Source organism: Phaseolus vulgaris, chromosome 1 (genome assembly GCF_051622355.1).
Source record: "Phaseolus vulgaris cultivar YP4 chromosome 1, ASM5162235v1, whole genome shotgun sequence".
NCBI lineage: Eukaryota > Viridiplantae > Streptophyta > Magnoliopsida > Fabales > Fabaceae > Phaseolus > Phaseolus vulgaris.
The window spans coordinates 52490307-52504216 of NC_143498.1; the positions used below are offsets into that span (position 1 = coordinate 52490307).

The 13910-nt window shown below is 26.9% G+C and overlaps 1 long non-coding RNA gene across 5 annotated transcripts; it reads right to left on the reverse strand.

The window, feature by feature from the left end:
* Nucleotides 1-5731: 5731 nt before the first annotated feature.
* Nucleotides 5732-8022, reverse strand: LOC137814985 (uncharacterized). Of its 5 annotated transcripts, none has more exons than XR_016514938.1 (3): nt 7657-8022; nt 6252-6972; nt 5732-6066 (listed from the first exon to the last, which is right to left on the reverse strand). It is a non-coding gene; the product is annotated as an uncharacterized LOC137814985 (long non-coding RNA). The 5 variants fall into 5 exon arrangements; XR_016514939.1 differs by lacking the exon at nt 7657-8022 and adding an exon at nt 7241-7647; XR_016514936.1 differs by lacking the exon at nt 7657-8022 and having other exon boundaries at nt 6252-6586; nt 6680-7645.
* Between the last annotated feature and the right edge of the window lie 5888 nt (nt 8023-13910).

Here is a 13910-nt window from a genome sequence, read left to right on the forward strand (position 1 = left end):
TAAATTTAGTTTTAAAGACTTCCACCAATAATTAAGAATTTAAAGTAGCTCTTTTCATGGTCATGGAAGTTCAAATTGTTTGTCTTCTCCAACTTACTGAAGAAGAAAACACAAGATACTAATAGACCAGTCTCTTACCTTAATTTTTATAAACAAAAATAGAGGAGAAAATAAGGTTTACTTACAGTTCTTCACCAACAAATAAACAAGAAAAACTAGAAAATAAATGTATCTAAGAAAAACTATTTATGATATTTCCAAATAATAAGTTTTTTTGTCATCATTCAATCTATTGAAATAAACCTGAAGCATGAGCTCCTTCTTTGGTGTGAATGGAGAGACCAAGTAATAATTAATTTTTAAAGTTCATTGACCATTCATCCCAATGGCTAGATATGTCAAAATCTATCTACAAGAAAAAGAAAACGGAATAAAAAGTATGAATACACAGAATATTCATTGTTACATCATTGTAACAACCATGCTGGCAAAATTTTAAGTGAGAGTGGAGTTGACTTGTGATATACCTTTTTTATTAAATTGTTATAGTTTTATTTAAGTGACTATAATTAAGTATATTTCTGTACAAAAGTGTAGAAGGTGACTTTTAATATACCTTTTTGATTAAATTGTTGTATTTTTTATTTAAATAAAAAGAAGTATAATAACTATCATTTTAGATTTTGGTATTTTATTTATATATTATAATTATCATTTTATCAGTAATAAATAAATAAATATAGAAATACTTGAGTTATATAAAAAGAAATATTTAAAATTATACATACCAAAAAACAAAACAAAAACTAGTAAAAATCTTTTCTGTACTTTTTTTTTATAGTTTGTTAATATAGATATGCCAACCTATACTTTCCAAGAACTAGTTAGATATAGTTAGACTTTCAGGAAATTCTACTCATAATATGAAATACTTTCAGTTTCATATTTATAAATGGAGTCATTCACAATTGTTGTAAATTAGGGGTTCGAACAAATTTTTATGGTTAAGAAGATATTATTCGAAAAAGGATAAAAAAGTAAAACTCTAAATACACATACAAATTTAACTATAGCTATTTATTTTTAAAATTAATATATTGTTTCAACTTTTTATAAACCCTTTTTTCTTTTTTTTAGATTTTTAAAACTGTTTATCTTCCTTTTTCAACAAGTATTTGCAATAGTGTGTGATATTGTTTTTTTTATGATTTAGTTGTTATGTAATTAAATTTGATTTTTTAAATAAAAATACAATTATGATAACAAAAATATGTTACATTTGGAGTTTAACAATGGTTAGAATGAATAAAATATAAGAATTCAATTTTGAGTATTTTTTTATTAAAATATTAAATACTTAAATATTAGTTTATTGTTCAAATAATAAAGAGAGTACATAGGAATAACAATGCGGGTTGGGTTGGCTCGCTCCATGCAAAGAAGGCGGACTCATTTCACTAACCTGCTCCGATAAAAGAGGTAATTCAGGGGCTTGTCCGCAAAAGGAAAATACTTTTTAAAATAAAATAAAATTTTATTAATTATGAAAAACAATTTCTCTTGCTAAAAAATTAAAATTAGAATTTTATCCATGTTTTCAATTCATTTAATTAAGATAAAAACATGAATTCAAGTACGAGGGTTGTCAATAGGCTTGATTAAAAATAATTAAAGTTTTTTTTACATCTATTTTTTCTTTATATGTATGTAAATATATCAGTATCTTATCAAAATTTTACTACAAAATATTTTAATGAAAATGACTAATTTTTTAAAGTGTATCTTATTGAAATCTATTCTTTATATTGTTTTTTATTAACAAATTTTAAATAGAAGACTTTACTTACAACTAAATTTGTTGTCACTTTTAATATTAACTCTTTTAGATTATTAAAATAAAATATTTCATTTTTAGTAAATTCAATTCAATTTTTTTAAAATAAAATAAAATAAATATCACAAATATCACACTGCAATAATGAGTAAGTGGGATATATTGCTTTTTTTCACAAAAAACTAAATAATTATTTTTTATTTATGCAAGTCAGCGGACCAACCTGCGTCATCTTGTTGTTGACCCACAGATTGCATGTTATGCAGAACGAACAAAAACAAGTCAACAAAATAAATTAGTGAATTCACCTCATATTTTCTAGTAGCGGATTACAGATCAATCCACATAATCCGTGTTTCACGTTGTGATCTTTAATATTATATTCAAACTTTTGAGATGTTATTTCTATATATAGCATGTTTAGTATTTTTTTTAATAGTAAAAGGCAAAAATAGTTTCCTCTGTATTTCTTACTCCGCTCCACAACGTGTTTTGTTTATACTTTAATATCTTTGGTAAATTGGAAAATAATAGTATTTTTAAATCCACACTTAAATAGAATAAAAAAATTAATCGAAAAGGCCAGAAAGGGTTGATTTGTATTTTGAAATTAGAAGTAAAAAGTAGTAGAAGCAACAAATCAAAAAATAGTTGAAGCATTTCCATGAAAATAAAATGATTTGTTTTTGTGAGTAAGAAAGAAAAGAAAAGAAAAGAAAAGAAAAAGTATGGTGGGAAGAGAAAGTAGAAGTTGAATTATTGTACGAGAAGAGGAGAGGAGGGGTACCATAAGTCAGTGATTAAAGATTGTGCGGCGTACTAGTTGTCCTTCTTCCCTACTGCTCTCACCTTCCATGCGGACATTGCCTCCTACTTTATTCTTTCAACAATCTTCATATCTTTACAACATCTTCTACTAAGGAACATCTATTCAACCTCAACATTTCATTTAATCTCTTTCTAGTTATATTTTAAAACTGATCATCATTATCCTAGATATTCAGTCAATTTTCAAATCATCATCCTCATTTTCAATGAGAAGTAAATAAATTTTTTTATTTTATTTTCACAAATCTGAATCAAAACCATTTTACCGTATAAGTATATTCAGTCCATTATCTCACGATCCTTCTGTTTCAGGCATGAGACAACAAGATTAATAAGTTCATTAAGTATTTGGTTCTAACGTGTTTTTGAAGATCGGCCTTAAAACTATATATGTCATGTATTTGGACTCGATCCATGACTTCACACAATTTCTAAAATGTTTCAGATTACAACGGTTAAAAATAGAGAAAAAAATAATCTTTTATTAAAATGTAAGTCATGTAAAAGAAATGATTTTTTTTGAAAGATTATAAATCAATGGTAAAAATAACATTTTTTCTTCTTAGATATTTATATATTTAATATAAATAAGTTTTGGTGTGTTTCAGTTTGAAGTTTTTGGCTTTCATAGTTTTCTTGGAGGTTTAGTTTGATATTTATGGCTCTTGGATGTTTTGCTTACTTCTGTTTGTTGGTAAACATCCGGTTGTTGGAGAAGGGTTTAGGATGATATTTATTTTGTATTCTTTTGTAAGAATGTGTCTCCTTTAGAGGGATGATGTAATTGTATTTTGATGTGATCATAACTATATCAATCTTGTTATGTCTATGCCACTCTGATTGATGTTTTGTAGAACCTATAGAATCACCAATTGGGTAGATATTAAGAAGTTTGATTTGAGTTTTTTTATAAAAGTTGAGACATCCCTAAAATATTTCATTTTATTTTATTTATTCTTTGGTCATAAAAATAAAAATTTTCCCTCAAACTTTCTTAACCTCCCTAATCATAACATACCTAAACTAAATCCACACTTTATTATTTATAATATCTTAAATTTAAGCTAAACACATGGAGGATCATGTTTAGCATTTGTAGTTTTGAGGAGATAGTTAATGGAGATTGATAAGGTGGAAAAGAAATGGAGGTGGGAACGCATATATGTAGGATATGACGCATCATGCTTTGGTGTGGGTCACACAGAAACTAATGGAATCCATCAAATATTCTACCTTCTCATATGTTGCTCTATCATTCATACCACCTTTTATTTCTTTAATACTAGCAAATTCAATTCTCACTCTTTTTTTTTAATGGAAATTTCAAGTTTTAACATATCTTCACCACTAAAATAACTTGGAACGTATTTAACTTATATTTCATTATTTTATATTAGTTCAATCCAAACTTAATAATATACATTCTGAAAAGTTACTTTTTAATTTTCACTTTCCTATCTTTTTTCTATTAAGCATTTTTAATATTATTTTTCTTCTTTCATTAGTTCTATTCTAATCAACTAAAAAAATTGTACAATTTTACCCTTTTTTCACGAAGTATATATCATGAGTGGGTTTGTTGAATTCTAATGTCTTGCCTAAGAAACTGAATCCAGGATTATTTAGAGTAATAACTTATTCATAATTATCTCAATCATCATAAAACACCGTGATCTTTTCAAGAATTTCTTTTTTAATGTATTAATATTTATTTTTAATTTTAATAATTTAAAGAATAGATAAAAATAACTTTACGTCATAACCTAAATGATTATTATAAATTTTAAATATAACTAACACATTCAAGTATATTTCTTTATAATAAAAATTAATTATAAAAACGAGCATTTACCCTTTACAGTGAACACTACAGTATTAGTTTACCCAAATTTGAAACAAACAGGCCTTTAAAGAATTTTTTTTAAAAAATAAGAGGAGATTATTTTTTTTTAAATGATAATTGACAGACTTAACAATAAAATCAATAGTAAAAAACTTTTGCAGAAGATATTATTGCATTGCCAATCAAATATTATCAAAGAACGCAAAATGTAAATATTTGTTCATTTATTTTGCATGATTAAATCTCTTTCCGCGTTTCAATTTTGAATGTTGATCCTCCATACATTTAGCTATTGTTATCAATAAAGCTTTTAGATTTACAAATTATAACAATAAGTATAAAAACAAATGATATTAAAAAAAATGGTGTTTTATGGGTTAATAATTATTTCTGAAGGCAACATTTGGCTAAAAGCAGAATATGGATTAATAAACCAACACTACATGAAATATTTATCTTCAAAAAATAAAATAAAATATCTATCTTCTGAGGAAAGTAACTTTGTATCGATCATACAATTCGAGACTGTGATCATGTGTAAGATATTTTGAAAATGTATCATGTAAAATTTAACAGCATTAGTTTTGAACAAGTTGCTTAAGTTTGCTTGTTTTTTTATTTTCAGTTTTTCAAGTTTTTTTTTTTTTAATGATGGATGATAGAAATGGAACAACTATGTACAAGAGACTTGCATAAAGTGACGTTGAACCACAAGAGAGATCCACTTAGTTTCAAATAATGTTAATTGCAAATGAATTATTTTTCAATATATTTTAATTTTTGGTGTTATTAAAAAATTAATATGGTTAGTGAAGAGAAAAATAAATATGAAACATATACCTTTAGCATCATATGCATGGTACGACGCCAACATCATTCATTCGATTAAGGGGACAGTACGCAGCATAATGGAAGTGTGCACTCGTCTTTAGTGAAAGAATATAAGTGCAAAATACCAGAAAAAAAGTGCAAAGGTTTAATTTACAATGCCTTTTTAGTTTAAATTAATGCATGAGTTTTAACTAGGATTCAAGTTTTGTAATTACACATTGCCAACTATCACTCTTAAAAGCAAAACAATTCAAATATAATGTGTTACGTTACCATTGCTTTTTCAGAAGGAGTTTTATTCACTACTGCAATATTTCATAATATAACATAGGAAACAAACAACTCAGCTTAAAAAAGTAATCGCAAATTAGAGGTTTCAGTTTTCAACATCTGAATTGAACTTAACAAAGTAAATGTATTGTTGATCTAAAAGTTATTAGAAGAATATTTAGATCGTTTAATGACCTAAAGCTCAATCCTGTGCTTTATATATATCCCATGAGTTAAACTTTTACTAGCATATTGTTCTCAAAAACAAATAAAGCGTTTTAACAACATTAAGAAAAAAGAGCAAACCCAAAAATAGAGATGATTAGATGCTACTTTATGAAGAAAGCAGACACTGCACCAGATATCCTGTTAATTAAGAGGATAATTATATGCATTCTGATAAGAAACTAATTAATCTGCTTTCTTTCCATGGCAATATCACCAGCACTGAAAGTGCAACCTACATATGTGCAATATTAATGACATTAATATTCCAAACACATCGTGGAAAAGAAAAAGATGCTTGCCCAAACTCAATACATATGTATGAGATGTATATATATATATATATATATATATATATATATATATATATTATATATTATTTATGTATGACTGAAGAAGAGAAAAGATAAATAGTGTTACCCCAAATGTCCATGAAGTAAAAGCATTGAATGATCCATGGTAGTACACAATGCTCCATCAACGTACAGACATACCTACTGAGCTTTGCAGGTGGTAAGGGGTTCTGCAGTACTGCAAATTCCATAAAGGTAGTAAGAGCACTCAACTCCATCGTTACTGAATATTAAACCTCAAAATGGCACAAGAAAGGATTACAGAGTGCATTACCAGACAGGCCAATGGCATCATTATCTATGCTGTCTCAATCAACCAATGGTCTCAACTGCACTTGATTGAAAACTTCCACAAAAACCTGAGGTACTTCACCATTCATGTTCAACATGACTCAACAGCCACTGGAGTTAATAAAGGTAAATCCAAAAGTGGCTAGTAACTGGGACATGATCTAATTAACTTCTTAAATATTAGAAAACTAATTAGCATGATACCTATTGAGTTAATTAAAAACCTCCTTTGCTCTGAGCGTTGTAGAACAGTTGTGTAGTGGTGAGATCCTCAAGCAATACCTGTAGTATTAGTCATTTATTGCTGCTGCAGCATCATCAAGATTCCCATCGCAAAGGCTAATTGGTTTGGAGTAATAAGGGACCACCTCAAACAAATTAATGCCCCTAAAGCTTGTGAATCTTGATGATGCTCCACCGGCAAACAGTGACTGGTTTCTTTTGTTCATTCACGGCTTCATAATTGAACCCTCTCTGTGCTACCAACATCAAGATCGCTAGGCAGTGAAAAAGGAAAACTTCAAATACGAGGAAGTGGAAAAGGAGGCGAGAATAGAACAGCCCTAACCCTAACCCTAAATCTAATCTAACTCAATATATGAGGCAAAAGTAAAGGCAAGAAAAAGAGGGAGAAGCAATATAAGGCATAAAAGGGTGCTCAGTCCCATGTGTATGTGTAGGCCAACATAACAAACACAAGACCCACTTAGTAGTATCATTCATTGATAAGTCTCTATACAAAAGAAAAGCTACCAAAGTACCTACCATCTATAGTGATTAACGTGTAGAAAGCACAGAATTACTGTGGAAAAGTTAAGAAGAAGGCAAAGAGAAAAGAAAAGCAAGAGGCGAAGGAAGAAACACTGAAATGAGAAGAGGAAGGAAGGTAGGTTGAAGAGAAAGAAGTTAACTGAGAAAGAAGAAAGGGTTTAGTGGTGTATATATAGAGAGAGTGGTGAAGTAGGGAAGGAAGTAATAAATGAGGAGGAGATTGGTTGGTGCTTAAGATGTGTGTGTGAGAGAGAGAAAGAGAGGGGATGTAACACGTACAACAGTTATACATCGTAATCTTAGGCACCAAATTTACCAAAAACTTAAAACCAGTGTGACCAAGTCCATGGTCCAGAGATGGAAGCGGAATAATAGGTAGGATGTGTGAGATATGGAAAATGAAAACTTACCCAGTAGAGGAACGAGGTGGCGTTTGGGATTGGAGCAAGTGTTTGCGTCCTCTACAAGCGTTTTCAAAGTGGGGGCCGGAATTGACAGCCCCTGCACCCCTTTCTCCTTCCCTAGGGTTTCCTCCTTTTCCCTCATCCCCCTTTTGGACTATTCTTTAGTTTCATTTTCACATTTCTCTTAATAATCTCCTTTTCTCTTAATCACTCTCTTTCACATCATTTATTTCATCTCTCTTCCCTCCAACAAAAAATTCTATTCATCTCTTCTCAACACTCCTCACTTTTCTTACAATCTTCATTACTTCTATCCAGAACTACCAAGGTGGACAATTTCCATCTCTTCCATATATACTGTTACTCATCCTCTAATCTCTACATATTATATATATATATATTGACAAATAAAAAGTAGTATGCATTATTAAAGCAAAATAATGCACATATATAATGGAAAGAACCCAATTGCATTGGTTTATTTATTAATTATTATACATAAATTTATCTTATAGAGTTTATTCTCAGATTGAAAATTTTGCTTTCACATACATATACTAATTCAGTTAAAATAATTATTCCTTGACTTCATCTTTTATGGTCCTTTATTTTTAATTTAAAAATTCAAGGGGAATTACCAATTAAAACTGTTAAACTTGTAAAAATAAAAATACTGTAACTCTTCAAAATTATTCTTAGAACAACTTAATATAAATAGAAAATGCAGTAGCTCTTTCAAATTAATCTTGAAGCAACTTTTTTTTTAATCAGCAATCTTGAAGCAACTTATAATTTTTCATCTTTATATATAGAGTTGATAGGTTAGTATGTGTTTAGAGATTGAATCTTTGTAACTGTGTGTCTAGAAAATATGTGTATTTGGGTTTGTGTAATAAATTGAACAGAATGTGGGAAATTTGGTGGGATATTAAGCTGATCTTGCTACCTTTACTTCAAGTAGTAGTTATTTTTACATATTGTAGCTTCTTTTATAAGGGTTGGGAACCCTAATATCTCTTTCATTTAATATCTTTTTTTTTTAGAAAAAGAATCTCTCAATCAAGATATACGATAAACATAAAAACAAAGTATTATACATATATTTATTTATTTATTGAACACACGCACAAGATTTAAAAATCTAATCAAATTATAAGATTGGTTTTTTTTTTTAATTGTAAGAAAATCCAGAAAATCTTTCAAGCGATTAAATCGAATCGTAAAAAAAAAAAAACTTAAGTATATAAATATATTAATTTGACTCTTATTATCTCTTGGACAAGAAGAGGAGCCAAAGTTTGTTTTAGTTTATGCTTTTCCAATCATAGGAAAGGGATCTTAAATCACTCATTTTCAGAATAATGTTAATTGTCCTTTGGTTTTGAGGTGGCACGATTAAAAGTGATAGAACACCCCTAGAGTCTCATAATAATATATGTTTAGTTTTTATATAGACACTTTATACAAAAACAAAATGAAATGAATATATTGCAAAAAACAAATATTATTGAATATGCATAACATGTTATTCTGTCATAGTCAGTGATCACCGACCATGTTCCCGCGACAAAATAATACTACAGCATCCCTTGTCATGGTAACAGACATACATATATAACTCTGTTCACCACGGGACTTTTATGTTTACAAATTAAAGTAAGCGCACACAGTTTTAACTATTGTCAAATTAAAATATTTAAAAGATTACTGTCATTTAGAGTTTAAAGAATTTATATAATGAAATTATGAGATTTATAAGAATTTTAAGGATTATGTTTTAAAGTATATATAATATACCTTATCTGTATTTTTACCATTTTACAAATGAGTTGAATCACATCTGAAGTGATTTTTTTTACATATTAATTGTTGATAAAAAAAATAATTAAATATCTCTTTAATCACTACAAAATCATGATATAGAAACCAATTTTTAGAGACTAAAATAATTAGTTGCAATAGTAACTAAATTAGATACCATTTTAGAAACTAAATAAAAAATTGGTTGCTAAATTAGTTTATATTATTGTTTAATAGTTTCTAAATTGGTATTTAATTAGCAACCAAGGTTTTAACTACCAATTATTTAGTTTCTAATTTAGAAACTATTTAACAATAATATAAACTAATTTAGAAACCATTTTTTTTTTGTTAGTTTCTAAAATGGTCTCTAATTTAGTTACTATTGGAACTAATTATTTTGATATCTAAAAATTGGTTTTTATTTCATGATTTTCTTGTAATGAATTATTATTTTACTCTTTGAAATTATGCAATGTGCATTTTAGTGATAGAATTGATAATATTATGATAAATCATTCCATATACAAATAATATTATTTGATATTAGACTACTTATTAAACATTTAACTAAAGAAACGCATAGTATTTTTTTAAGTAACGGATACTCTAATCCTTTTACAAAATACTATCATGAGACTATATTGCATCTATATATTATAATAAATTATGACTCTTTCATTCTAAACATAATTAGAAGTGTCGTTACTCATTCTCTATCTTGTATGATGTATGAATCTAATAGTATATTATTTTAAAATTTGGCCAAATTTAGGAGATTGAATTTTCCATTAGCTAGCTCTGGATTGAATTTGTAAGTAGGTCAATTTGCTTGGGGGTGGTGATGTCTAACTTGGAAGCTTCGAGGCTCGGTTCATCTCTCAGATTGTTTGACTTTTGGTTTACCCAAGTGATGGATGTGAGATTAGTTATGCTTTACAATACATTTTGAACTTCATATTTGTTTTGCACTCCAAACATTTTTGTTCTCTTTTAGCACACGATTTTGCGAGTCTTTGGCATCTTGCAACTTATACAGAGGATAACACACAACAAATAACCTAAGATAGAGGGTTCTTTGTCCCTCTTCTTACCATTAGTTTAGAGAATTTTCTTGAAATTTTACCATGCTAAAAGAAACCATTGCACACTTTCAAAATTTTATTATTACCCGAAATTATAAGATTTTCAAAATAGAGTATATTCCAGTAATAGAAAATCATTAAATAAAAACTAATTTAGAGAAAAAAATAATTAGTTACTATATCAACTAAATTAGATACTAACAAAATTATTGGTATTAAAATAGTTTTTATTATTAATAAATAATTTATAAATTGATATCTAATCATCTACCAAAGTTTTAGCTATACTAACTAATTAGATTTTAAAGTTGGTAGCTAAAATTTTGTTGACATTCCAAGTTCCTCTCTCCACTTTATGTGCATAAGACTTTCATTTTTGTATGATACTTATACATGTCCTTGGCTGAGGCACCAATGTAAGTAGAAAAAGTTTGATATTCTTACTTTATTTGTAATTCATGCAGAAGATTTTAGTTGTACATTTGCAAAATTTTCCTCCCATCAACTATTGCAGTTCTATGTATGACATTATTTCAATGTTTCTATATTCCTCTCATTATAGTCATCTACATGGTTTTTCAAATTTTATTTCCATATTTTCTTAGACATAATATATTGAATTGATAAAAATTATTTACTACACTGTTTGGGGACATATGATATTTACCCACTTTGTCACATAAATTACATGTCATTGTAGCTATCTTGCATTAAAAAAGAGGCGATTTATACTTTTTATATGATTATTACATAACACACATTTATTATTAATTATCTGCGTTCGCCTTCTTAATAGATTATCTGTAGTTTCAATCCTATTCAAACCCGTTCTTCAGAAAAAAATGTTTTACATTTGGAATATAATTAGTTTTTCATATGGTTTTAAAGAACTTTTATTTTTCTCCACTTGCATTTGCACTGTGTTGCAGTACCTTACATGCAATTTTAATTGTATGACTCATTTTTTCTTTACTTTCAATTTCCACTTGTCCTTTCCAACTCAACTGTCGTTATTAAAAGATTTGAATTTGGGTATTTCCCAATCAAAATAATTCCTTCTCCGATGTTATTAATAATTTTTTTAATTTCTAAATAATATTTATTTTAATTAATATAAAAACTACTTATTTCTTATTTTTAAAATTTATTTCTATTTAATAATTTCTTATTAGTCTTTATTTATTTGTTTGTTTAGTATTATATACGGTTTTTCTCGTACGTAAAGATGATAAAACTTAAGATTGAGATAAGAGATTTAATTCGCATTAATGTCTAAAAAATCTTTTAAAAAAAGCCTATATATAGTAAGTTTAGTTAAATCGTATGAAGTTGGAGTCATTGCTTTAAAAATATCATAAGCGCATTGATTTTAAAATGTCTTAAGTTGTACGAATTGAAACAGCATAAAACTACTGCCAACAAAAAAAAATTATTTAAACTTCATTCAGATATCAATAAATATGGTTTATCCATATATTATGTTTTAGACATTATTTTTTCATCAAAAAATAAATTAATTAATTAATAAAAATATTTTAAGAATGTGGTGTACAGATGATTGTTGAAACAACTTTGAGATGTGAATCTAATTGAAATGTAATGATTCATAATAATGCATTATAATTTTTTATATAAAAAAAATAAACATAAACTCAGTTACCAAATTAATATCAAAGTCATATAAAAAAATGTACTAACGATATTAGTTAAAGCTATTGTATCACTGTCGAATTATGTACAAAGTATTCAATTTCACCTTTTGAGATATTGATTGCTTGGATTGGTTTTGTGAAATTCATTTATACACTAATACAAAAAAAATCATTAATAAAACTATTAATAGAAACCAACTTTATAAATAAAAAATAATTAATTACTATATGTACTAAATTAAAAACCATTTTAGAGACTAAAAAAATGATTTCTAGATTAATTTTTATTATTGATAATAGTTTCTAAATTAGTATCTACTTAGCTACCAAGGTTTTCTAGTAAATTTAGAAATTTAAATAATTGGTAGTTAAAACCTTGATAGTTAATTAGATATCAATCTAGAAACTATTTATCAATAATATAAACTAATTTAAAAATCAATAATTTTTTTAGTCTCCGATATAGTTTCTAATTTAGTCACTATATCAACTAATTATTTTTTATATCTAAAATGAATTTTTAGTGATTTTTTTATAGATAAAAAAATATAGGATAAATCAATTATATTTGGTGGAATTGTAGATGTTAAAGAAATAATATTTTTTGTTTTTATTATTATGGGTAAATATTAGAAAGAGAAATAGATTAGTATAGGGTTGTATAATGTATGAAGAAGGCAAAGGGAAGGAATTGTGCAGAAGTTGAAATGGTACTTGTTGACCTAGAAAAGTCGAAAATGATAAGGAATATATAGGCTTTAACCATGTTATACCTAAAAGAAAGTTGATGGATAAATGATAGGAAAAAAGGTAGATATTATGATACAGAGTTCATAGTGGAGTAAGATGTTAAATAAATTACGCAACGAAATGCCGCACTAGCTAGTTAAGATTCTGAGTGCGTGTTTCCTTCTGGATTTATCTCTTCTATCAACTCATTCTTCAACACATTTTTTATTTATACAGAAGCTATCTTTTTTCACTTCTTTTCACACTGTTAGTTAAAGTGGTCGCTTTTCTAAACAATAAAAAATGGTTTCCATCATTAAGCAAAAAGATTATACCATATCAAACACTCATGGCATGTTTTTGTTCTTACGAATATCTTCTTTTAAAGATAAGCATGGTCTAAACATAGTAAAAAATAATTATGAATATCTCTTTCAACAGATATTCAAATTTCCTATCACATGATCAACTAAATCCTTTCTTTAAATTTAGAGGTGTCAAAAGCGTACCGGGTGAATTGGCACGTCACTTTTTCAATTTCTTTTTTTCATCTTTTTTATTTCAAATATATTTATTTGATTTTAATATTTGATATAATCTTTTAAACAATAAAAATTAAAGAAAAGCAATAAAATTAAATCAAACTTTAATATTTTAATAAAAAAATTAATATCTAACAAAATAAAATAAATATTAACAATGCTTCAATAAATTAAATAACTTATAAATAAAATTTTATATAAAAATTTGATCATCATCGATTTTAATTTTTAAAACATAATATTTCTCTTTAAATGTAGGCTAACCTTATTTTAAATACAACTTTCATTGCTACTTTTGCCATGTTTTATCAGTATTATAACGTCGGATGACCTTTTCTCTTCCTAAATAGTTTTTTTGCATAAAAAATTCCCTATGTAACCTTTAAAATGTATTGATAATTTAATTTGGTTTAAATTTATTTAATTTTTTACTTGAATATTTAAATTTGATT